The sequence below is a fragment of the Peromyscus maniculatus genome, chromosome 11 (assembly GCF_049852395.1).
Source record: "Peromyscus maniculatus bairdii isolate BWxNUB_F1_BW_parent chromosome 11, HU_Pman_BW_mat_3.1, whole genome shotgun sequence".
Lineage (NCBI taxonomy): Eukaryota > Metazoa > Chordata > Mammalia > Rodentia > Cricetidae > Peromyscus > Peromyscus maniculatus.
In genome coordinates this window covers 43,423,425-43,447,536 of record NC_134862.1, presented here as the reverse complement: position 1 = coordinate 43,447,536, position 24,112 = coordinate 43,423,425, and the positions used below count along the sequence as shown (strand labels likewise).

At 50.2% G+C, this 24,112-nt stretch overlaps 1 long non-coding RNA gene across 1 annotated transcript; it reads right to left on the bottom strand.

Moving 5' to 3' along the window:
• Positions 1 to 9,632: 9,632 nt before the first annotated feature.
• Positions 9,633 to 21,092, bottom strand: LOC121821138 (uncharacterized). The gene is made up of 2 exons (XR_006061823.2): positions 20,994 to 21,092; positions 9,633 to 9,832 (listed from the first exon to the last, which is right to left on the bottom strand). It is a non-coding gene; the product is annotated as an uncharacterized LOC121821138 (long non-coding RNA).
• Positions 21,093 to 24,112: the final 3,020 nt, after the last annotated feature.

The window sequence follows — 24,112 nt, the reverse complement described above, 5'->3', positions numbered from 1 at the left end:
AAGTCTTAGGCATGACCTTCAAAAGTCAGGAAAAGGGATGTTGGTGAAGGGAAGGAACTCTTCTCTTATGTGACAGGGCTTCATGTTAGGGTGCCCAGGCTAGACCCATTCCTCGATGCCACACCCCACCTACAACAGGTAATTGTTGCTCAGGCTTGCACCACTCCCCACAGGCCTTTGTTATAGATTTCTTTTATTATTATTATTATTATTATTATTATTAAGAGATTTTTCTATTCATTTTACATACTAACCACAGATTCCCCTGTCCTCCCTTCTCCTCTCCCCCCAACACACCCCCTACACCACTCTTGGGCATATACCCCAGGAATGCTCAATCATACCACAAGGACACATGCTCAACTATGCTCATAGCAGCACTATTCGTAATAGCCAGAACCTGGAAACAACCTAGATGCCCGTCAACTGAAGAATGGATTAAGAAAAAATGTGGTACATAGACACAATGGAGTACTACTCAGCAGAGAAAAAACAATGACAGCATGAAATTTGCAGGCAAATGGATGGAACTAGAAAATATCATCCTGAGTGAGGTAACCCAGACTCAGAAGGACAAACATGGTATGTACTCACTCATAAGTGGATACTAGATGTAAAGCAAAGGATAACCAGACTGCAACCCACAGATCCAGGGAGGCTACCTAGCAGGGAGGACCCTAGGAAAGACACATGGATCGCCCAGGGAAGGAGAAATAGATTTTCTTATCTTCATGTTCGTCTTCCTCACTGGCCTGAGAGTTTCTTTGGGAGCCTCCACTATTCCCTGACCCACAGCAGGTGGCCCTAGGGAGAGCTCAGGAAATCTGTGAGTGAGTTACTGAATGAATGCGTCCAAGTGTCTGTGGGAGGCTCCTCCCCTGGTAGAAGCTGGGTTTATAACCTGTCAAATGGCTGAGTGGGCTGCATGGGAGCCTCACCATGGAGACGAGTCTGGAAACCAGGGAGTGAAGCTAGCTTAACAGCATTAGAGAGAAAGGCAGTTAACAAATGACCCTGTTCACTAAAGGGCTGTGAGGGACATCTTCCAAAAGGCACATCGGAGAGGGGCCTGCTGGGGTGTACATCCAACAGTAACCAGTTGGCTTCGGTGCTTTGTAGTCATTAAGCCCCATTGTGAAGGCAATTATACAAAGACCTGCTGCAGACACCTGGGCCAGGAGTGAGCTGGGACTTCCTGGCATGCTCCACCTCCCTTTTGGGGGGAAACTTCTAGAAAGATACAGGAGGGCAGCAAGAGCGACTTAAGATAGAAGGGAGAGCAGCACCAGGAGTGTGTGGGGGCCAAGCCTCTGCATGTTGGCAGAGCAGGCAGAGAAGATTAGAGCTGGAGCCAAGCAGCCCTTGGTAGAGAAATCTAAGGCACAGAATAAAGCTTGCTGTCGCCACGGCGGGGCAGCTGAGCAGAGAGTGAATGCTTGCTTCAGTCCATCAAACCCCGAATTGCAAGCCTTCTGCCTGTCCCAGGCACTGCTAGAGCACCGGGAATCTGAAAGCATATGACTCTAAGACACGCAAACCCTTGCCTTCCGGGGCATACAGCACAGTGACAGCGATCCATACGAGACGCGCAGTGGCAGACATTGATTTGGTAGATGTGTATAATGCAACAGGAACACCATATAAGTGCTTCCCCGGCCTGGAGGAAGAGCCTGCTGAGCTCAGTGTTGAAGGATATGCTAGCCAAGGAAAGAAAGTAAAAGACACACACACACACATACACACACACACACACACACACACACACACACACACACACACACACTAGTATGTGTAAACAACTAGAGGCCTACAGAAGCAGAGATGGGAGGCGAGGTGGAGGAGAGGAGCAGGGAACAGAGAGCCGCATGTGCTCAGCCAGGGAGTCTGGACTTCAGTCCACAGGTGATGGAGAGTCATTGGTGGTTTTTATTGGGGTAGGACATATTAGATTTGAGTATTGGGATTGTCACATTGACCACTGTATGAGAGGTGAATTTATGTGAAGGGAAACTGTAGTCAGGGAAACCAATTAGGAGTTGATTACCATTGTCAAAGTGAAAGATGTGTGTGCCATTATCTGAGATGGAGGACTCGAAAGGAGGAGATGGTTAGCAGGACCGGGTGGGAGGCGGTAAGAGGATGACATGTTTGTACATTACCTAAAGACACAGGCACCTGAAACAAAGGGGGAGAGAAGAGCTAGAGACCAGGGCTCCGGCTCCACCAGCAAATGAATCGTAATTTTGGTAAATGAACGTGGACAGGCACTCCTCAAAAGAGGATATCAGGCGGTGGTGGCACACACCTTTAATCCCATCTCTCAGGAGACAGAGACAAGCGGGTCTCTGTGAGTTCGAGGCCAGCCTGGTCTACACAGAGTGAGATCCAGGACAGGTACCAAGACTACACAGAGAAACCGTGTCTCAAAAAAACAACAACAACAAAAAGATGATATAAGAAAATATCCAAGGCCAGACTGTAATGAGAGGCACTCCAGGGCAAAGGGCTCTGGAGAGAAGAACTGTAAGAGGGGATTGCTGAAGGAGTGAGAGGCACAGGAAGAGAAACAGAGGAGACTGAAGGCCACAGAGGCCAGCCGGCTGAAGGAAGGAGGAGAGCAGGGTCCTGGGCAGTAGAACGGTCCAGAAAACAGAAAAGTGGCCACTGGGGTTGGCAAAGAAAATGATGACTTTTCTTTAAAAAAAAATAATAATAAAATAAATTGTGTATGTTTTGGGCAAGATATTAGCAAGTGTCGTCTAGGTTGAGTGCACGGGAATTGCTTTATTCTTGTTACAATGTTTCTATAACTTTGAGATTCCATGGAAATAAATTTAGCCTGGGTAGTACAGCTCTGTGGTAGAACCCTCACCTAGCCCACGGAAGACTCTGGATTCCAACCCAGAGCGGCAAACAACTGGAAAAGAGGCAAAGCTACTCCTGGAAAAGCAGTGGCACTGACCTCAAGCCACCCTCTTGCTTCAGCTTCCCGAGTTGCTGGGACACAAGGCTGTGCCTCTGCAGTGAGAGAGGATTTATTTTAAAATAGTGCGAGCCTGGGCGACAGACGCAGCTCAGTTGGCAGTGCACCTGCGTGCTGTTCAAGCAGCTCTCTCTCGGTTCAGGCCCCAGCACCACGGAAGCGGGATGTGGTAGTGCACGCCTGTAAGCTCAGCACTCTGGAAGTGGAGGCCAGGAGACGAACCCAAGGTCGCCCTCAGCTACACAGGGGTTCAAGGCCAGCCTGAGATGCATGAGACCCTGCTCCCAAAATAATAATCATTCAGATTCCTTGTTAAGGTTCACTTGGGCATTGTCTTAATCACTGCTCTATGGCTGTGAAGAGACACCATGACCAAGGCAGCTCTTATAAAAGAAAACATTTAACCGGGGCTTGTAGATGGATTTTTCTTTGGGTGGCCAGCTCACAAAGAAATGACACGGAGACTCATTATTAATTATGAAAGCTCGGTCTATAGCTTAGGCTTGTCCCACTAGCTCTTATAACTTAAATTAACCCATTTCTATTCATCTACGTGCTGCCACGTGACTCATGGCTTTTACCCCTCCTCCTTGCTCCCTCTGAGTCTGGCTGGCGACTCCACCTTTTTTTCTTCTCAGAGCTCTCTCTGTCCAGAAGTCCTGGCTATACCTCCTGCCTAGCTATTGACAGTTTAGCTTTTTATTAAACCAATTACAGTGACATATCTTTACCACAGTGTAACCAAATATCTCCCAACAGGGTCTTGGTTACAGTTCCGGAGGCTTAGTCCATTATCATCATGGCAGGAAGCACACAGGCAGACATGGTGCTGGAGGGATAGCAGAGAGAGTGAGACTGAGAGAGTGAAACCTCAAAGCCCACCCCCAGTGACACACTTCCTCTAACAAGGCCACACCTCCTCTAAAAAGGCCACACCTCCTAATCCCTCTAAAGTAGTGTTGCTCCCTAATGACCAAACACTCAAATATATGAGCCAATGGGGGCCACCCTTATCCAAACCGCCACAGGCATGGTGACTTGTACCTTTAGATCCTGACACTGAGGAGGCAGAATCATGCAGCTCTCAGTCTCAAGAGATCTCAAGAAAAGCAAAACAAAACAAACCACAGAGAGAGCAATTTTACCGTTTTAGTGATTTGGTGTGTTTCCTTCCAGATCCATTCTCTCTAGCAGCTGCCGTTTGCAAAAGCAGAATCAAGCCAGTACACATCACTATAAATGCAGCTTGAAAACACATCTCAGGAATTCTTGTCGTGACAGAACATATACTTCAACTTCATTCTTCAACACTGCGTAATACTCTATCCAACCCCCTCTTCTCAAATTCCTGGCCTTTTTCATATGTATGTGATATATATATATATATATATATATATATATATATATATATATATATATATATATATATGAATGTATATATATGCATAAATTTATAAATACAACGTGTTGAGTCTGTTCAGTGCTGCTTGTATGTATAATTTCAGGGCTGACCACTTGGTGTTGGACAACTAAATGGGAGCTTATCCTGGGGAAGACTATTTCTCCTTCTCTCATAATCATTCAATTGTTAGTTGCCTATAGTTCTTTATCTAGAGTTCTTTGGGTCTTGTCTAGGCAGCCATGTTGTTGAGGTATCATGGGACAAGCTTTCCTATTGTGTCTAAGAGACACAGTCTTGCAGCAGATTTACAAGTTTTCCGCCCTTCTTCTGTGATGTTCCCACGCCTTGCATGTAGGAGCTGGGCTATCAATGTATCCACCAGAGCTGGGCACCCCATGATCAATGGCTCTCCGCATTTTGACCAGTTATGATTTTCTATAACTTACTGCAAAGAGAAGTTTCTTTTGTGAGCACTGGGAGCTACATTTATCCGTGAGTATGAGGATACGTGTTTAGAATGCTGTTAGGAATTATTCTGGTTTAGGAAAGTGGTGGTAGTAGGTTCTCCCCTAAGATCCATGACCTCACTGGCCCCAAGCAGTTGGCTAGTTTGCCATCTTGATGAGTGGGCCTTAAGTCCAATTAGATATCTGTTGGTTACTGCCAAGGTATGAGTGCCATCCTTAAGGATATCTTGCCATGCTGGTCAATATGGTTCATAAGCTTCATGACTGAGGAGGGCTATTGGTTTCCTTCTGTCCTTGGCAGCTTGCATAGCGCCTTCCAAGACTATGAAAGTTAGTCCTCAGATCAGATCCAGCTCGGGTCTTCTAAGTCCTGCATCCTGAGTCCATGGTGTCTTCAGCAATAGGGAATCACCTTTAACCTGTGGGAGGCAATCAGGGGCAAGAGCAATAGCCTGAATTGTTTTAAGGATCTCTTGAATTTCCGTGACCAATACTTTGAAAGTGGGTTTCTCATGCCTGGAACTGGGAATTTTAATAGGTAGTCCATGGCTCTTTGGGGAAGCATGGTCAACCCAAGTGGCTTAACTACTTCATTTAAAGTATACATTGTTTAATTAATTCATTTAATATCTCTCCCCCCGTGTGTGTGTGTGTGTGTGTGTGTGTGTGTGTGTGAGAGAGAGAGAGAGAGAGAGAGACAGAGACAGAGAGACAGAGACAGAGAGACAGAGACAGAGAGACAGAGAGAGACAGAGAGAGAGAGACAGAGAGAGACAGAGAGAGAGAGAGAGAGAGAGAGAGAGAGAGAGAGAGAGAGAGAGAGGCTAATATGTATTATAAATAATTTGGGGCAAATAAAAAATAATATGATTTCTTATAGCCTTTTCAAACAACCTTACTTTTTCCTCCCTCCCTCTCTTTCTGTATTAACCTCTTTCCCACTTGTTTTGTTTTTTGGGTTTCTCTATGTTGCCTAACCTGGTCTCCTGGACAGCTGGGATTACTGGTGCATATCAAATTTCATCATTACTAAAATTTAAAAACATAACCGAGTATGGTGGTATATATCTGGCATCCTAGAACTTGAGACGTGGAGCAGGAATTCACGTACTGAGTTTAAAGCCAATCTCAACTACACAAAACCCTGTGTGTGTGTGTGTGTGTGTGTGTGTGTTTTTAAAAAAAAAAAAAAAAATGAAAGCAGAGCCTGTGAGCTGGCTCGGTGGGTAGAGAGAGGCGCTTGCCTCCGAGCCTGTCAACCTCCGTTCTGTGTGAGCTCCAGAACCCATAGAAGGAGAGAAATTACTCCACAAAGTTGTCCTCTGACTTCTGCATCCACACCATGGCATTCGTATTTGCATCTCTCTCTCTCTCTCTCTCTCTCTCTCTCTCTCTCTCTCTCTCTCTCTCTCTCTCTCTCCCAACAATAACAACAGAGTTCTTTAAATTAAATAAAATCATAAAGAAAACATTGAAAAATAAAACAACATATAGTCATTTGCCTGCTTCCTTTTACAAATAAATGCTAGCAAACTGACACACACATTTCAAATTCAGTTTCAGACTCTATGGGCTTCCCTGGGTGGGCCTCATGAAAAGCGCTCAGGGGAGGCTAGAAGTTGCCTAAAACTGCAAGCTGACCTCACTGCCCCCTCACTTGAGGCTCCAGGCTCAGTATCTCCTTACTGTGACATTCCCTAGCTTCCTGAACTGGCCTCTCTCCACCCATGCCTCTCCTCAAGCCATAGCAGACCACCGGAATTACGATTTCCACACAGATCTTTCCCACTTCATTCTGCTGCCCCACACCAATCTACCAGGAAAGGGAGGACCCAGTCATCCTTGGGACCCAGCACGAAAGTCACCATGCTGCCTTTCCGGTCTATTCCACATGCTACAAGGCTGGTCTAACCTCTGCCCACTTCAGGCCTCCACCGTGGTCTCCCTCACAGTCCTTCCCCGAGGCCTTGTCTTCCTGTGTCGATCTGCAGTCCACCTAGTCCAGCACACCAAGTCCTTTGAGGATGAGATTCCTATCTTGTTCTTTGCAGACCCCAGAGCCTGGCACCCATTGCAGCGGGCACACTCAACAAGTGCCTTTAAGTCACCTTGAGTCAGGTGTGGTGCCTCACACCTGCAAACTCAGCATTCGGGAGGCTGAGACAGGAGGATGACTGTGAATTCAGATCAGCCTGGGCTACAGAGAGAGTCCTGGACCGTAAGCCCTGAGCATCTGAAATGAACATATCCTGGTGAGTCACCCGGTGATGGAGCACAGAGATTGGGAATCCTGAGACTGTTTCCTAAGGGTCTCCATTAACAAGGACACTCAGGACTACTGGGGACTTCCAAGGTCACAACTGGCAGGAGCGTCCTAACAGCCGAGAAGCCCGGGTCTCCCTAGGCCTCCCCTGGCTCTCCTGCCGGTTGTGCCCGCCAGATCCCCTCTCAGAGGAGTCAGCAGGGAGCACTCAAAGTGCTCCTTATTTAATGGTCAATGGCCCAGACTCATCGGCCCGCTGCTCATCGCATGCAGGCTGCTTGGAGCCCAGCCCCAATTCCCATAAATGGAAAGCGATTTGCTCTCATTCCCAAGATGAATCATTTTTGTTTTAATAGCCTGTCCTCTGCTGGCACCGCCACAGCTGCCTGCTCTGCCTTTTGGCCGTCTGCTGGCAGAATGCCCTTCTGGGCCCTGTTAATTACCAAAAAGGGGGGTGTAGGGGGGAGGGAACCCCTCAAGGAGAGGGCAATGGTCAGCAGTGGGACAAAGTCAATGCAAACGACTTGACTGTCCTTCCCGGGCCCAGACAAAAGTCCCAGGCAGGTGGAGAGCCGCTCCGAGCATATTGCCCACTTGGGGAGCCCTTTGGGTTACAAGACAGAGCTAATGGGATGGAAAATCCAACCAACCTGTGCCGGCTAGTTTTATGACAACTCAGCATGGGCAGAATCATTTGGCCTGTGGGAGAGACTGTGGGACATTTTATTAATGATTGACATGCGAGAGCCCAATTCGCTGTGGTCAGTGCTATCCCTGGGCTGGTGGTTCTGGGTACTATAAGAAAGCAGGCTGAGCAAGCCATGAAGAGCAAGCCAGTGAGCAGTACCCCTCCTAACCTTTGCATCAGCTCCTGCCTTGAGTGGTTGGCCTGGATAATGGACAAGCTGTAAGCAGAGATAAACACTTTGGGTCATGGTGTTTTATCACCGTGATAGAAAGCTAAGGACACTACCTGAGCCCCTAGGGAAAACTTCCCAGCATGGAGCTCCTCCAAATTGGATAGTCTGATGGTGTAGAGACCAGTGGATTGAGGCGGGGGTGGGAACAGGATTTTGCATGCTGAAAATGAACAGAGAAGCTTGAGGACCCAGATTTAGTTTTCACATTTGCTGTAAAATACATACCATGGAGAATCAATTCAACCAATGCCTGTATTTTTTCTGAGGTGACTATTCTGGGACGCCATGAAGGAAAACAACCATACATTCTCCCTCTGCATGAGAGGGCTGGTTCTACAGTTGTATGTGTGTGGGAGCAGGGGGCATCCTGCTGTTAACTAAAAGAGTTGCTTCTGGCCTCTACCCATGATGCTGGTTCTGGGACCCAAAGGCTATGTTGCTAATGCCTAGGGCCTGTCTCCAGAGCCAGGATTATAAGAAGCCCAGGAGTGTGCTTACCCCTCCACAATGGGAGACTTATTGCTCAGATCATGACCTGGCTGGAAAGGCTGCCCGAAGACAGACTTTGGAGGACATTGACCTTCCTGCCTGCCTGTCTGGCAAGTAAAGGACATGCTGTATGTGTTTCAGGTGGGGGGTGGGGGTGGGGGTTCCTAATGCACAGGAATGGTACCAGGCCTCAGGAGACCACCTCTTGCCTAAGAGACCTTGAACTTCAGAAGTTTAACTTGTTCCACAAGCTATAGCCTGGCAGGGAGGAAGAGGGAACCAAGGTCTGTCCCCAGTGAACAGCTGAGCCCGTAAGAGGTTTTCTGTACCCCACCAGGCCATTGCTAAAGATTCTGTGGGGCTGAGGGGAAACATCTGTTGTGGATAACATACAGCCTCCGTGGAAGATGGCAGACTGTCCCTGCGCCTTCCTCCTCTCTCACTTCCCTCTCTCTGCCTCCCGTAGCCTGCCTCACCACCAGACCTGCTTTGTCCTGTGACTACAGACTCTCAGAAGCCAGGCCATCCGTGACCCTGACAGAAGTTTTCTTACAGGCACCCCTCCCCACCCTCCTTCACTGTGACACACTGGGGCTTCCTGAGCAGCCTGGGGAGCCCGAGGGGAGCTGAAGGATGAAGGCCAGGATTCTTCCTCTCCACCCAACCCCGCATGGTGGCCAGAGCAGAGTACAAGAGCCCAGTGACACAGATTTCCTAAACGAAGATGTCTCTGCAGAAGGAAGGGCCTGAGACTCATCCAGTAGGTATTTTCCGGGGACCTACTATGTGTCGCACACTGTTCCAGGAACAGACACGCACGAAACAGGAAGACCCCAGTTCTTCTTGAGCTTCCATGCTACAGCTCTTCGGGATCAGCCTGAGGACCGGTGAGGGGGGGTTGGCAGATCCAGGGTGAGCCCCGGAACGCCACCCTCCCATCTACACCCTCGGGAGGGGAGCATGGGCACTGGAGTGATGACTGCTTAGGAGAGGGTCTGTCGAGCATGAACGTAAGTGCAGAGGAGGTAGCTCAGTGGTGGAGTGCCCGCCTACCATCCGCAAGGTCCTGGGTTCTATCCTCACAACACCACAATAAGTGCAATGCAAATTAAATGAAAATTAAAAAGTAAACAATGAAAAAGAAAAAAGAAGAAGAAGAGTAAATAAAGGTCACTGGGCTGATTGGAAAGATGGCCAGAGGAAATCCCGGCTCTCGTTGCCTCCTCCTCCTCCTCCAGGCCTGTCCTCACAAGCCTCCAGTACAACTTGGTGTCATGAACCGATGCTCGGACAGCTCCCAGACAGCTCCTGGGAACAAAAACGGACAGGGGAATATCAGCCTTCCTTGCAAAGGCCCAGATGGAGCAGAGATAAAGGAGAAGCTGTGGGAGGCAAGGGGTTAACTGGGCCGGGTTAAACTCCGTGAGATAATGTATGCAAGCACTCCAGAAACCCTGATGCCTGTCGTTCTCAAGAAATATTAATCTTCTTCCCTTCCTTGTCTCCACTGGACAATTCAAATGCTATATTAATCATTTATAACACCACCATAGTAATAAGATTCATAAAATTTCAAATTGGAGGAGCTCGGCTCTGCCCTTCTGGCTTCAGCTCAGAAAGCCATGTGTCTTGCCCTCTGCTGGGAAAGGGGAGGCATCATCCCTTGGAATTCTCTCACCCCATTAAATTCTGAGCATCCCCTTGCTCTAGATGACTTTGGGAAAGGCAAGCGTCTCAGGTCTTGTCTGCCAGGAACAAGCTGAGATAAGGGATGAGGAAGGTGGCCATGTCTAGCTCTCTTGTTGTGACCTTCCTCTGGCTGCAGTTCCAAAGGCCTCATCTCACAGGCCTCAGACACAATGCCAGGGACCTCACTGCGCCTGTCTTAGATCCTGGCACCTCAGACACAGTGCCAGGTACCTCACTGCGCCTGTCTTAGATCCTGGCACCTCAGACACAATGCCAGGGACCTCACTGCGCCTGTCTTAGACCCTGGCACCTCAGACACAATGCCAGGGACCTCACTGCGCCTGTCTTAGATCCTGGCACCTGATTGCAGGGCCTGGTTTTCGTTGGCTCCTCCATCCTCTTATCTATTCTTCATTTGTCATAATGGAGCTCTCCCCCATGAAGTCAGGCACTCACAGATACACACTGACCTGGATACAGTCTTTATGTCCGCCAAAAGAAAGGAAGGGAGGAGGAGAAGAGGAAGAGGGGAGGAGGGCAGGGTTGCTTGTCTGTTTTTTTTTTATTTTTATTTTTTTTGTTGTTGTTGTTTTGGTTTTTCAAGACAGGGTTTCTCTGTGTAGCTTTGTGCCTTTCCTGGAACTCACTTGGTAGCCCAGGCTGGCCTCAAACTCACAGAGATCCGCCTGCCTCTGCCTCCCAAGTGCTGGGATTAAAGGCGTGTGCCACCACCGCCCAGCGCTTGTCTGTTTTTTAAGTAGAGTCATGCCAATTGAACAACAGGACACTGTGCTGAGAAATGCAAATGTATTCGCTGTGGGAACATCAAAGAGTGTATTTACACAAACCTAAGTATAGGCCAGTCACTCTACTTGGTCTCTGTTAGTAGTATTTTTTTGAGACAGGGCCCAACTGTATAGCCCTAGCTAATCTTTCCTTTTAAGATGTGTGTGTGTGTATGTGTGTGTGTGTGTGTGTGCATGCATGTGTGTGGCGTCCCATAAAGACCGAAAGAAGGCATCTGATCCCCTGGAGTTGCAAGAGGTTGTGAGCCACTTGATAGGATGACTGGGAACCAAACCCAGGTCCTCGATTTGGAATGTAGCTCAGTGGAAGAGCACTTGCCTAGGCTCAATCCCCAGTACTTAGAGGGAAAAGTTCTAGAACCAAACCCAAGTCCTCAGCAAGAACAGCACATGCTCTTAACTGCTGAGCAATTTCTCTGGCCCCCTAGTTCAATTAGTTCAAGACCAATCTTGAACTCACTAGGCAGCCTAAACTGGCTTTGAACTGCTACAGTTCTCTGGCCTCAGCCTCCTGACTACTGGGATAGAAGATCTCTGCCACGATGCCTCCAAAACACGGCCTCTTTCTATGTGTCGAGAGCTAAAGTACATGCGATGGCACAACCTTTAATCCCAGCACTCCGGAGGTAGAGGCAGGCAGATTTCTGTGAGTTCAAGGCCAGCCTGGGCTACAGAGCGAGATCCAGGACAGCCAGGGCTACAGAGAAACCCTGTCTCAAAGAAAGAAAGAATGTTCATGGTGGCACATCTGTGTAATCCCAACATTCAAGAGGCTAAGGCACGCAGACTGAGTGTTCAGGGCCAGCCTGAGCTTCAGTATGAGATTCCATCTCAACAACCAAACAGAAATAGGGCTGGAGATGTAACTCACTTGGCAGAGTGCCTACCCAGCATGTACAAAGCCCTGGGTTCAAACCCCAACACTGCATAAACCAGCTCACACATGTAACCCTAAACTCAGGAGGATTAGAAGTTCAGGGTCATCCTTGACTACAGTATTGAAGTCAGTACGAGCTAGGAAAGACTCATCTCAAAACAAACAAAAACCTAGGTGAGTGACTATACAAGCGGTCAAGGGTCAGATGTTGCTGTCCGGCGTTCTGTGCCATGTGTACACTGCTGTAGGTGTGTACAGTTGGCAGCTTGGGAGGTTTGCACACACCAGCTTCATCACAAACATGAGCATGCGCTGTATCTCCACATGACTGCATGGTGAAGGCGTCATCTTTCCTTCACAGAGGCCACCAGGCTCTGACGTCAGGTGAGCCGGATGAAGATGTGAACGGGGATCTTGCCTGCCAATGCTGGCTCTTCCAGGGGCTGAGTCTGTGGTGGAAAGACCAGGGCTCGGGACTCCTCTACGCACACCCAGATACCTCCCGTGTCTCGCTGGATTCCTGGTGTCCACTCCTTCCCCGCCGACCTTCCCCGTTCTCCTCAGCACCAATTTCTCTCCCTTTCTGAACCCCATCCCCTGTAAAGCCTCCCATAAAGGCTAACACTCTCGGGAGCTAAAGACCAAAACGGCCGGTTTCACCAACCCTCCTTGCCCCGCTCAAGCTGGCCGCTTTCATTGCCTTTGGCTTCTCAGAGTCTCCATCCTTTGCAATGACAGACAGGCCATCCCACCTGTGACCCAGCCACCCAGTCAGCCTACAGCCCCTCTGTCACTGCAGGTGCCTTACTTCCTGATCTCACTTCTGGTTCTGAAGTGACCTGTCCTCCTCGGGCTCACCCACCACCCCTGAAGACCCTCCCCCCGGCCTTCCCTGCCTGCCCCTCAACGCCACTTCCACTTCTCAGCCTGGCGTTTTAGCCCCTTTGGGGTGTTTGGAAACTTGCCTGGGTTAGAGCAGCCGCTTGCCCGCCCACCCACCCGCTCGCTCGCACGCACGCACACAGCCCTTGTCTGACCTGTCTCACTCCACAGACAAACTGAATTATTCATCAGTAGGAGTGAGAGCTGCTAAAACCACCAGCCAAGGGGCTGCTGAGACTGTTTCTGTACCTCTTACTGATGCACTGAGCTATTTTTCCAAGTTGCTAAAATTCCATCAAATAGGCGTGGGGGCCAAGCTGACAGCCAGAGATAAAAGCCCTGTGCGTTGGAAGCCTGACTTCGCCATTTTCAGGTTTGTGATCTGTGTGTCTGGCCAAAATGCTTGATTTCCCAGGGGTTCCCACGTCCGATGCATGCATGAGAAAGGAGATTGTTTTCTCCTCTGGTGTCACAGGCATCTTTGCCCCTGAAGAATAGAAAGGTCCTCATAAAGTGCTTTGGAGGACCTGGAGGCACAGCCTGGTGGTTTTGACCAGTGTTCTCACCGACAAGCTGGCTGAGGGACATGGCATGCACACCCAGTTCTGAAGGTGGGCCACCCACAAGTGAAGAAGGCACCCGGGGAACAGGTCAGCAGCCCCTGGAGGGTTTCATGCTGGAGACAGCACACTGCACTTGGGATGTTTCTATTCTGGAAGGGTAGACAGGTCCAAGAGAGACACAGCCATGAAACAGTAACTGTGGGTCACCTAAACAAGTACAATGTGGTGACACACCCTTCTGTGGAGAATGCTTAGACAGAAACGAAGGAAAAAATACATGTGAGTGTCTGTCAGAGCATAGTTCGTGGTCACTGACTCCCAGCCCTGTCTGGCTTAATAGCCAGGAACCCACAGATATCAGGCTCTGGGCCAGTTCTTTTCCCCAAGGGAAGAGAGGAAAAGTCCATGACCACATTCAGGCCTCTGGTTTATGCTTTATGAAGCTGCTGCATGTTGAGAACCAAGAGCCTCCAGAGAGGCCAGAATCCTGTCCTATATCATCCAGGTCAAACAAGTCCTCTTCTGAAAGACACACATGAGATAACATGACCACAGTGGCCTTGGATGCTAGGTGTGTGCTTGCCCACTCTCTATAGGCGAATGGTCTCCCCACCCCAGTGTGCTTACAGAGATCTGACGGTCCTAGTCTGCCAGCCCCAGGGGATGGGGAGAAAAGATGTTAGTGCTAACCTGGTGATTTCCGTTTCAGTCACCGAACTTCCGGATGTGGCTAGGAGGCCAGAGAAGCGCTGAATGTAAGGAATTCCCTGCTATATCATAACCTCATTCACAATGCATAGAACAAAAGCAGCAGTCATACATATTTGTTTTTATTTTGTGTGGGAGTGCTTTGCCCGCGTGTAGGTATGTGCACTGTGTGTCTGCAGTACCCACAGAGGCCAGACAAGGCTGATGGACCCCCCGCAACTAGAGTTGAGGGGGGTGGGAGCCACCGTGTGGGTGCTGGGAATTGAACCCAGGTCCTCTGTAAGAACAAGTGCTCTTAACCTCCAAGCCATCTCTCTGGGCCCCAAGAGCAACCTTTTAAAATGTCTGTTGTGTGGGCTGGTAAGATGGCTTCATGGGAAAAGGCGTCTGCTAGCAAACCTGAGGACCTGAGTTCAATCCCCAAGACCCATAGGGTAGAAGGAGAAGATCAACTCCTGCAAGTTGTGCTCTGGCCTCCACATGTGTGTCATGTTGAATGTACATACACACACACACACACACACACACACACATATACACACACATACACACATACACACACACATACACACACATATACACACACACATACACACACACATGCACACACACACATATACACACATACACACACATACACACACATATACACACATACACACACACATACACACACATATACACACATACACACACACATATACACACACATACACACACAAACACACACACATAAACACTCACACACACTAGAGAGAGAGAGAGAGAGAGAGAGAGAGAGAGAGAAAGAGAGAGAGAGAGAGAGAGAGAGAGAGAGAGAGAATATAAACCAAATATAACTTCTAAATGTTTAAATAAAATGTTTTAAAAGTAAAGAAAAAAGCAATTTCAAAGCTTCCCTGGGCCAAAGAGAACCTAGGACAAGCCTAGGCAACTTAGCAAGACCCGGCCTCAAAACCGAAATATCAAGATGCCTGGCGTGATGACCCATACCTGTAATCCCAGAATTTGATGGACTGAGACAAGAGAACCAGCTGCAAGTTTGAGGTCAATCTGGCCTACCGAGAATTCCAGTCCAGCCATGGCTCCTCCTCTCCTTTCCATTCCGAGACAGAGGTACCACCAGGTTGCCCAGGCTAACCTTGAACTCCTGGAGCTTAATCCACTTCAACCCCCACCCCTGAGCAGCTGAGACTGAAAGTGTGTACCACTATACCTAATCTAGACACATCAATAACTCCTCCAGAGGAAAACGTTCAGTGGGCTGAGGATGTAGCTCGGTGGCAGAGCGCTCCTCTAGCGTACGTGGGACCTTGAGAAAAAAAAAAAAAAAAGAACAATTTCTAAGGGGAATCTTAGCTTGTTCTTAGTGCCAAATCGTTCAAAAGGGTGTTTGCCTGGGAATAACCAACAATAAAAATGCAAATAAAACAAAACCCAGCAGAGCGGGCAGGCCGTCTTCACCACTTCTCTCCCCAAAGCCCGAAACGCTACCACCCCATCCCACCCACCTTCCACCCCACCACCCAACCCCACCCCACGCCCATGCCTGGAAGCTCAGCCTGTGGGGTGAGTGGGGGCCAATGATCGGATCGGAGCTGAGAACACCGAGGGAGCCTTGAAGAATGCCGCAAGGACAGCGCCCAGAGCCGTGCCAGATGTGTCCCCTCCTTAGACTCGCAGATCTTAGGTTGGTTTATCTGAATTAAGAAAAGAACACCCTCCCTTGGCCCGGCTTGAGGAAGGCAGGATAGCAGGGCAGAGCCTGCTTGGTCCTGGGGCCTGGGGAACCCAGACTGGCCTGTCACTCCAACTCTTTGTCCCAAATCCTGAGATTACAGGTTTGTGTCACCACACCTCATTCTCTACCCTCCTCAAATACACGTTTTTATTATTGGGTGTTTCAGTTGGGTTTGGTTTTTTGAATCAAGGTCTCACTCTGTACCCCAGGCTCACTGTGTAGCTGGATGTTGGCCACAAACTCATGATCTTCTTGCCTCCACCTCCCAAATGCTGCAATTACCGGCATGCACCCCTACTCTCAGTTTGGGAATCCCTCCTTGAGAGCGTCTCATGCTCACTGCGGCAGCTCCAGACTCGGTGGATCACTCAAGTCTTTCTTGAGCCTGGGGTAGGGTCCCATGACCTCTCAAGTCACCAGAGAAAACTGTCATGAATGGTGCAGCCATACAAGGAGGTATTGAAAACAATTCAACAGCCTCTAAGCCTTTCTTAGCTTAAAGACAAGTCTGCTGGAGCCCGATGCTCATCCAGATGCTCCCTGCTCCCAGCTAACAACAGCCCCAGATCCTAAGGGTGGGTGCTCACCGCCCTAGGACACCTGCCGCTCCTCTCAGCCTTGGGCCCCGCCCAACTCCCTCACATCAGGACCGCCTACTAGGCTTCCCCCGCCTGCCCAGCCTCTCTGGTTCTCTGCACGGATGGCTGAACAGACAATCAATATTTATCTGACTCTGCCAGGCTTGGCTCCCAGGAGGTCCAGCACGTCCCTGGCGTGGGCGGGCTTTAATGCAGACACAAAGCTAGGGAAGAGACCAGCCAGGCCTGGGTTCCTTGTTTTCTCAACTAGGCTGAGGTCCGCAAAAGTCAGGTGGCCACAGTCTGACAGTCTAGTGACTAGTCATTCACAACTGCCGGGGCTTATCTGTGCCTTTACCTCACCGTGGCACCTGCTCTTGTCCCTGCCCAGGGTTAATGGCTCCTATTCACTCCGATATTGACCAGATAAATGCCTGAGTAAAGCAGGGAAGAATATCGAGCAGATGATTCAACACCAGGTGCACAGCTGGGTACAGCTGCCTGGCCAGAGGGGGTTTGGGGGGAAAGTTCATCTGCTCCCTGGCTCCTGTCTCTCTGCCAGCTCCCTTCCTGTTTACCTCATCAGGTGTCACCCTCTTGAACCTATCCTCTGTTCTGCATGTTCTACGGGGTCACCCACACCTGCATGGCTCCCTGGTTATCCAGGTTAGCTCCTTCCTCTTCCGGAAGTCTCCCCTGGCTTAGCCTCCTCAGCCCTGACCACTTGCCGCTTTTCTCAGTTCCCACACAAGCGGCTGGCACAATGGTAATTTCCTCTCATGAAGAATCAAGCCTCACGTGCTGTGAATCATCCCCCGCCCCCCACCCCTCCCGTGCGCATCTGGAGAGCAGAGACTGTGGCTAATCTACCCTAGGCATCCATCAGAGCCATTTCCCAAGTGGTTCAGTTGACTGAACGACCTCTGCCCTCCACGTAAGCCAGAGAAATTCTCAAGGATAAGATAGAGTCACTATGTCTTATCTTTTCTTGGATTCTCCCAGTAGAATCCATAAAAGGACACCCACTGAACTAATTGTTCAGTGAATGGGAAAAAACTCAGAAACGTCATTGTAGCTGCCCACTGAGCTTTCCTTCCCTGCCCATGCTCAGCAGCCTACTCCTGAGCCCCCTTCACAGCTGAAGCGGCCAGCACCTGTCCTAATCAGATCAGATTCCTTTGAAAGCCCAGACTGGTCTTAGCATGGTTGGAGAGTTTGTCTACTGACCTCTTTATCAGTCTCTACGATAGTCGTATCCAAACCATCCCAAGGTTTGGAGGATGTGACTCGGGGTAGAATCCTTGCCTAACCCCATGAGGCTCTATTTGATACCTAGGACTGAGAAAATATATTAAGTTTCTAAGATTAAAAAAAAAAAAAAAAAAAAAAAAACAAGCTTCGCACAGCTATCCCTGGACTTTTATGTACTTGGTCTTTATGGGTGAGTATCCATTCAGCAGGGCAGGAAATTGAGACTCGCCGGCATAAAGTAATAGATGTGGAGTCCCTGTTTCGACCATGTTCTTCTGACTCAGGTCTCCACACAGCCCTGCCACTGCTCAGCCCGTGTTTGTTCTTATGTGGCCCTTACAAACCCCATCCTCCGGCAGCAGGGCCTCTGGTCCTTGGGGACAATGGGAAGCTGCTTGAAGAAAAGAGGCTGAGAAAGCCTAGAATTCTACTGAGAGATGGACACACCTTGGGGTTTGGGGGGGGGGCATGCACAGGTCAGAGCTGCTTAGCACTAAACCAGGGCTCCCTACCTGGTGAGTTCCACATCTCCTCACTCATGAAACTCAGACACCAGTGCATCTTAGCAGCAGGGGTATGCGCACCACGCAGCCTTTCTCACGGCCAGCTCCTTTCAGAGCTCACAGTAATCTACGAAACCCTGTGTCGACCTCTTTTTTAGCAAAAGACCCACAAGGAAGGGGAATCCCTTATGACAGGCGGCAAAGGGACTCAAAGGGTTAAACAATGTACCTTGACACTTGAGGTGTCAAATAATGGTGGCGTGCTCTATCCCTTCTTTATTTTGTTTTTTATTTTGAGACAGTCTTTCTGAGGTTCCAGGCTGGCCTTGAACTTACCCAGTGACCCAGGCTGGCCTTGAACTCACCCTGCCTCCCAAGTACCGCAAGTTGGTGTCCAAAACCCTAGTGGCCCTTTTGAGAAGCAGAAGATACATCATGCAAGATAGTAACTGTATGGAAATGCTCCTTCTTTCCCCCTTTCACACAGATGGCAGGATATTATACATATTGCTATGTGCTTGCACTTATTTTTACTAAACAATATGTTCTAGGGATTAGTCTGTCTTCAGACACAAAGGGCTCTTGATAACCGGCAGATATTCCATTATCTCTATAAACCCACGGAACCCGTCCCCTTTGAAGGCTGTTTGAGGCTTTGCTGTTGTTTCGTGTTTTTGATCCCATGCTGGCCTCAAATGTGATCCTCCTGCTCCAAGAGTGCTGCGACTATAGGCACATGCCATGAGGCCGGCCTCCAGCCTCTCCTTCCTTTTGGAGGGTAAAGGGTGCTGGAGACAGGACCCAGGACCTCGCTGATGCATGCTGATCATGCACCGTACCACCCAGCTCCCCAGATGTGGAAGGTCACCCTCAGGTAGGATCCCAGATGGGAGATCGCTGCTGGACTTAACTCTATGTGAAGCAGCATGGGCCAGTGAGGGGGTAGACGAAGGCTTTTACCCTGGAGCTGTCGCTTCCCTCTGCCACCCCTGGTGAACGACACACTTGTTCTTTCCTCAGTGGTGTCTCGGTTGGTAGAAGAGTGTGCCCCTTGTGCGGCAATTGCAAGGGTTGAGTAGAGAAGTTTTACCTATGCAGTGCCTGGCACAAAACCCTCAGGGAAGGCTGCCTAACAAGGGGCAGGATTCCCAAGCAGGAGCTTTTGCCGGGCCCCAGCCCCTACCCCTCCCTCCTTCCTTCCTTCCTCCCTCCCCTCCTTTCTTCTCCACTATTGCTGGATTGAACTTTCTTCATTTTGTTTGAAACAGTCTCACTCTGTAGGCCAGGCTAGCCTCCTCAAGGCTATCTATCCTTCTGTCTCAGTCTCGTAAGTGCCAGGATCACAGGGTATGAGCCAAACTGCCACTCCAAGCTTCTCTTGGCCTCCCTGTGTCCCCTTACCGCCAACTACACAGCCACCCAGTTCTCTGGAAGGGTCTTGCCTGTCTGACAACCTTCTGCAGGGCTGACCTGCCTCTGTCCTGTGGTAAAGCGCCTTTACCACAAGCAGTGGGTCCTGACGTACTGCAGCGGCTCAGCGAAGGTCTAAAATGAACGGTACCCTGCTCAACCTCCCAGACTCTTGGCCCTTCAGCAAAGAGAAACAAAAGCCCTCTCCAACCAGCAGGTTGATGAGGCCCAGCCTCCCCCCCCACCCCGCCCACGTCCTGCCCCCCTCCCCTGCTCCGTGAGGCTTGGTTATCAGAAAAGGGTTTTGACTGTGTATTTAAAATCTCCAGCCTCTGCATACCCTATCTCCCCACAGCCACCCACACTCTGGAGGAGCCTGGTATAAAACATTCAGCTAGTCCGCCTTCGGAGAGGGAGAGAGGGAGAGAATATTCCTTGGCCCCCTTCCATTCCCCTCCCTCGTGTGTCCCCAGTTTGGACACACCACCAGGGAAATCATCACTAGGGACTGTTGCCGGAGAGTGGAGGGCGGTGGGAGGAATCATTCCGATTTCTCTCTGGGAGCATAAATGCTTTTTTAATTGCTGTCAAAGGCGGCTCCTCGGGAATGTATTATTGATAGCAATTGAAATGAAAGGGGGGGGGGAAGCAGTACTCTTCCCTTTGCTGGCTCAACCGCTCTCCCGTCATGGCTGCCCACCCACACACCCTTCCCTCCCCATCAGACCCCAGGCCGCTCTATTCTCTCCCATGCTCCATTTGCCAGCTGGGCCTTCTCACCTACCTCCTCTTCTTTCCCCATTTTCCTGAGGCTGGCCCTCCTCCCCCTCCTTCCCCACCTGGCAGGAGCTGGGTTGCACGCCCTTCCTGTCTGCGGCTCTGCAGCCTCACCTCTTGCCCTGCCTTGCCTTGCTGTGGCTGGACCCCCAGCCCTGTCCCAAATGTCACCCTCTAACCAATGCCGCTTCTGCCCCTTCCCATTCCCACTCCTCTCCCGCACCCCGCATGCTCCCCTTTCTGCCCAGGCTCTTTCTCTGGAGGCCTTCGGTGCTCAGGGTTCCCTCCCCAACCCAGATCAGCTGGGGTGCTTTCTCCCGCCCAAACCTGGGAGGGGACATTCCTGTTTCCAGCCCGCTAATGCAAGGCTCCTAGCCCAGTACAGATTCCCAGGTTTTACAGGTGTGTGTCCGCAGGTCAGGGGCTTTCGTCTCTCCTGCTGGCTCTGGACTCTGGACAGGTCAGCACTAGCAGAGGCATGATAGTCTGTCTCTGAGGACAAAGGTGTCAGAAAACCCCGGGTCCTTCCTGCTCTCAATGACCTCTCCTCTCACCTCCCAGACTGGGCAGCTCAGACTTCTCACTGCAGTAGATCTCATTTCTTCCTGTTTCCTCTATCCTGGAAGGTGTCCCTTGACCCTTCATTTCCCCAGCAGACCCTCCTGTGCCTTTAAGAAAACTCACCCCTGTCCCTCCTCATGTGGAGCTCCTCTTCAGACAGGCTCATAAATAATAGTTGTTCTTCCCATGTGGGAGAAGGACTTTTCTGCTCTTGTGGAGCCTGGGTAAAGGACGACAGGACTCATTTATCTCCCCCTGTCCTCTAACTGGAGGCTTCCCTTTTCCCTCCCCCCTCCCCCACCGCCCCAGCCTCTAGGAAAGGGGAAAGGGATAAGACAAACAGAAAAGGGAGCGATCCAGCCTTGTCCTCTCTCCCCAGGTTCTCAGTCTTCTTGCTCTATATCACCACCCACAAGTGTTTGCTGAGCAGCTACTGAGAACCGATACTTAGAGCTGTGAAGACTGCCAGCCCCTTCTCCCTACCCCAGGTCCCCCAGGTCCGTCCTTCACCGGCACAGCCAAGAGCCCTGATCACATACAAGCCGTCTCTATCCCCAAGGAGGGCTGGTAGTTGCTGGGAAAGCATGTCTTGCCTTTGCACAGAAGTCTTAGATGGAAATACAGTGGGTTGCCCATGCCTTGGAAATCCCCAAGTGCTGCTGCTCCAGCCGGGTGACTCTCTACAGCGATCCTCTGTCTTCCCAGAACCATCCACTCTCAGGGGCAGTCACAGCGTAACTCACAGGGCCAGCCTCCTCTGGCTCAATTCAGCGGACCGACAAGCCCAAGGGGAGACAGGTATTTGAAGGCACGAGAACAGAATCTCTCAGGTGCCTCCAGGCTGCCCTTCTCACTAGGCTCTACCATAATCCCACTATCACTCTGGCCAGGCCTACTTTGCCCCTTCCCATGGTGACCATCACCACCACCACCACCACCACCTCGGAAAAGCTCCATCCAGTCTGGGTCCCAGACCGCAGGAAGCTGGCTGGGTCCAGTCTGCAGGGGTAGCTAAGCTGGACCTTGGTCCCTGTGTGGGGACAGACTGGGGGCGGGAAAGTTGTGTCGTTTTCAGTCAATCATTGCTGCAGCATATAAACTCTAACAGAGGGCTCCCAGCTGGCTAGCCAGACGGGGGCGTGGCCTAGCCAGATGGGGGGCGTGGCCTGGGGATCCTTCCGGCTGCGCTCTGGGCGTCCTCACCCCACTGACACCTGTGCTGAGCTTCACTTCCAGCTGGGAGCACAGCCTGCACGTCCTCTCTCTCCCCTCATTCAGCCTGACTTCCTTTCCTGCATCGTCTACACTGCTTCTAACCTCTTCGGCATCTTTTCTGCCTTCCTTTATTTCTCTCGCTCGCATCATTACCGTCTCTCTCCTTTCTCCCGCCCCTCTTCCCCCTCCCGTTCTCCTCCCTGACTCCCTCCCTCTGCTTAGATTCCCCCCAAATCCACACCTTCCCTCCTGCCACTATATTTAGTACAAAGCTGGGGGTTTAGAGCGGCGCCCGCTGCCGCTGAGGCTGGCGTCTAGTCTGAAGGGTCTGTGGCATTTCCATGAGAGGCTCCAAGGGGCTGACTATAAAACCGGGCATTTTTTTTTTCCTCTGCCATCACCAGGGCCTGGGTTGAAACTGGGCAGAGGAGGGACCTCCCAAGTACTGCAGAGAATTCTTCCCAGCGAGATCATTAGGAGAAGACATTGCAGGTCGATTATGGGAGTGGAAAGGGAACCCATGACCTACTACAATCAGGGGGGCACAGCAGGTTAGGACCGGCTGGGTGAGGGGATGTCAGAATCACAGAGATGAAGCAGACAGTTCTCCAAGTTCTTAATGCAACCATGGAGACCCCCCCCCCCCCACCAAAGCAATCTCACCAGCCCACTGCATGTTATGGATTGTAATCCCCAGCACCACAGCTCTGTGTGTGTGTGTGTGTGTGTGTGTGTGTGTGTGTTTCATGGTGCTGAGCTACAACCCAGTCCCTTGGGTGTGTGTGGTATGTTCGTGTGCACACGTGTGGGTGCACATGGAGACTAGAGGTCAGCGTCAGATGTCTTCCTCTATCATCCTCTACCTCACGTCTTGAGGCCAAGTCTCTCATTGAACCTGATGCTCCCTAGTTGACTGGGCTGGCTAGTCAGCATGCCTCAGGGATCTTCCTGTCTCTGTCTTCCCAGCCCTGATGTTGACATCACAGGTGAACACTTCCCCATCTGGCTTTCTCCAAGAGTATTGAGGACCAGAACCCAGGTCCTTGTGCCTACAAGGCTATCACTTTACCCAGCGAACCATTGCCCAGCCCTACAGCCACTCCTTCATGTTAAATCAGTACTTCTAGAAGAAGAGCGTCAATAAAAATCATACCCAAAGCTAGGCGAGGTGGTCACATGCCTGCAGTCTGAGCACTTGGGAGGCTGAGACAGGGGATTGCAAGTCTAAGACCATCCTAAGCTACTTAGCAAGATCCTGTCTCAAGGGAGAAAAGAAATCACAGCTAAGCTGGAAGCCTATAGTCACATCCACTTGAGATGTAACAAAAAAGACTGTTTGAACCAGGCAGGCCAGCACAGCAAAATTGCATCTTTAAAAAAAAAAAAAAAACACTCAGGACCAGCAACATGGCTCAGTGGGTAAAGGAGCTTGCTGCCAAGCCTGACAACTTTAGTTCAGCCTCTAGGACTCTACTCACATGGTGGAAGGAGAGAACTGACTCCTACCAGCTCTCCTCTCACCTACAAACCTGCACACATAGATAGACACACATGCACATGCCCCCATCCACAGATAGACACATACGTGCACAAACACAGACTCACATGGGCACATGCATGTGCACACTGACACACACACACACACACACACACACACACACACACACAAATAAATGTAATTTAAAAAAATTTTTAAATCCTATTCAGAATTTGAGGGACACTTTTTAGTTAGTTAAACTAGGTGGTTTAAATGTAAGTTTTGCCTTTTATTTTGTTTTGAGACAGGTTCTTGTTATGTAGTAGCCCTGGATATCCTAGAATTTCCTATGTAGACCAGGCTAGCCTTGAACCCCCACTAATCCTTCTTCTCTGGCCTCTGCCTTCCAAGTGCGGAGGTTACAGGTGTGTGCTACCCTACCCAGCACACCACTGCATTTGATCCTCACAGTTATCATCAGCTGTGGGGTGTGTGTGGTTCCTGACCTGTCTGGGCCTAGAACTCTGGTGCCTACCCACTATTTATAATT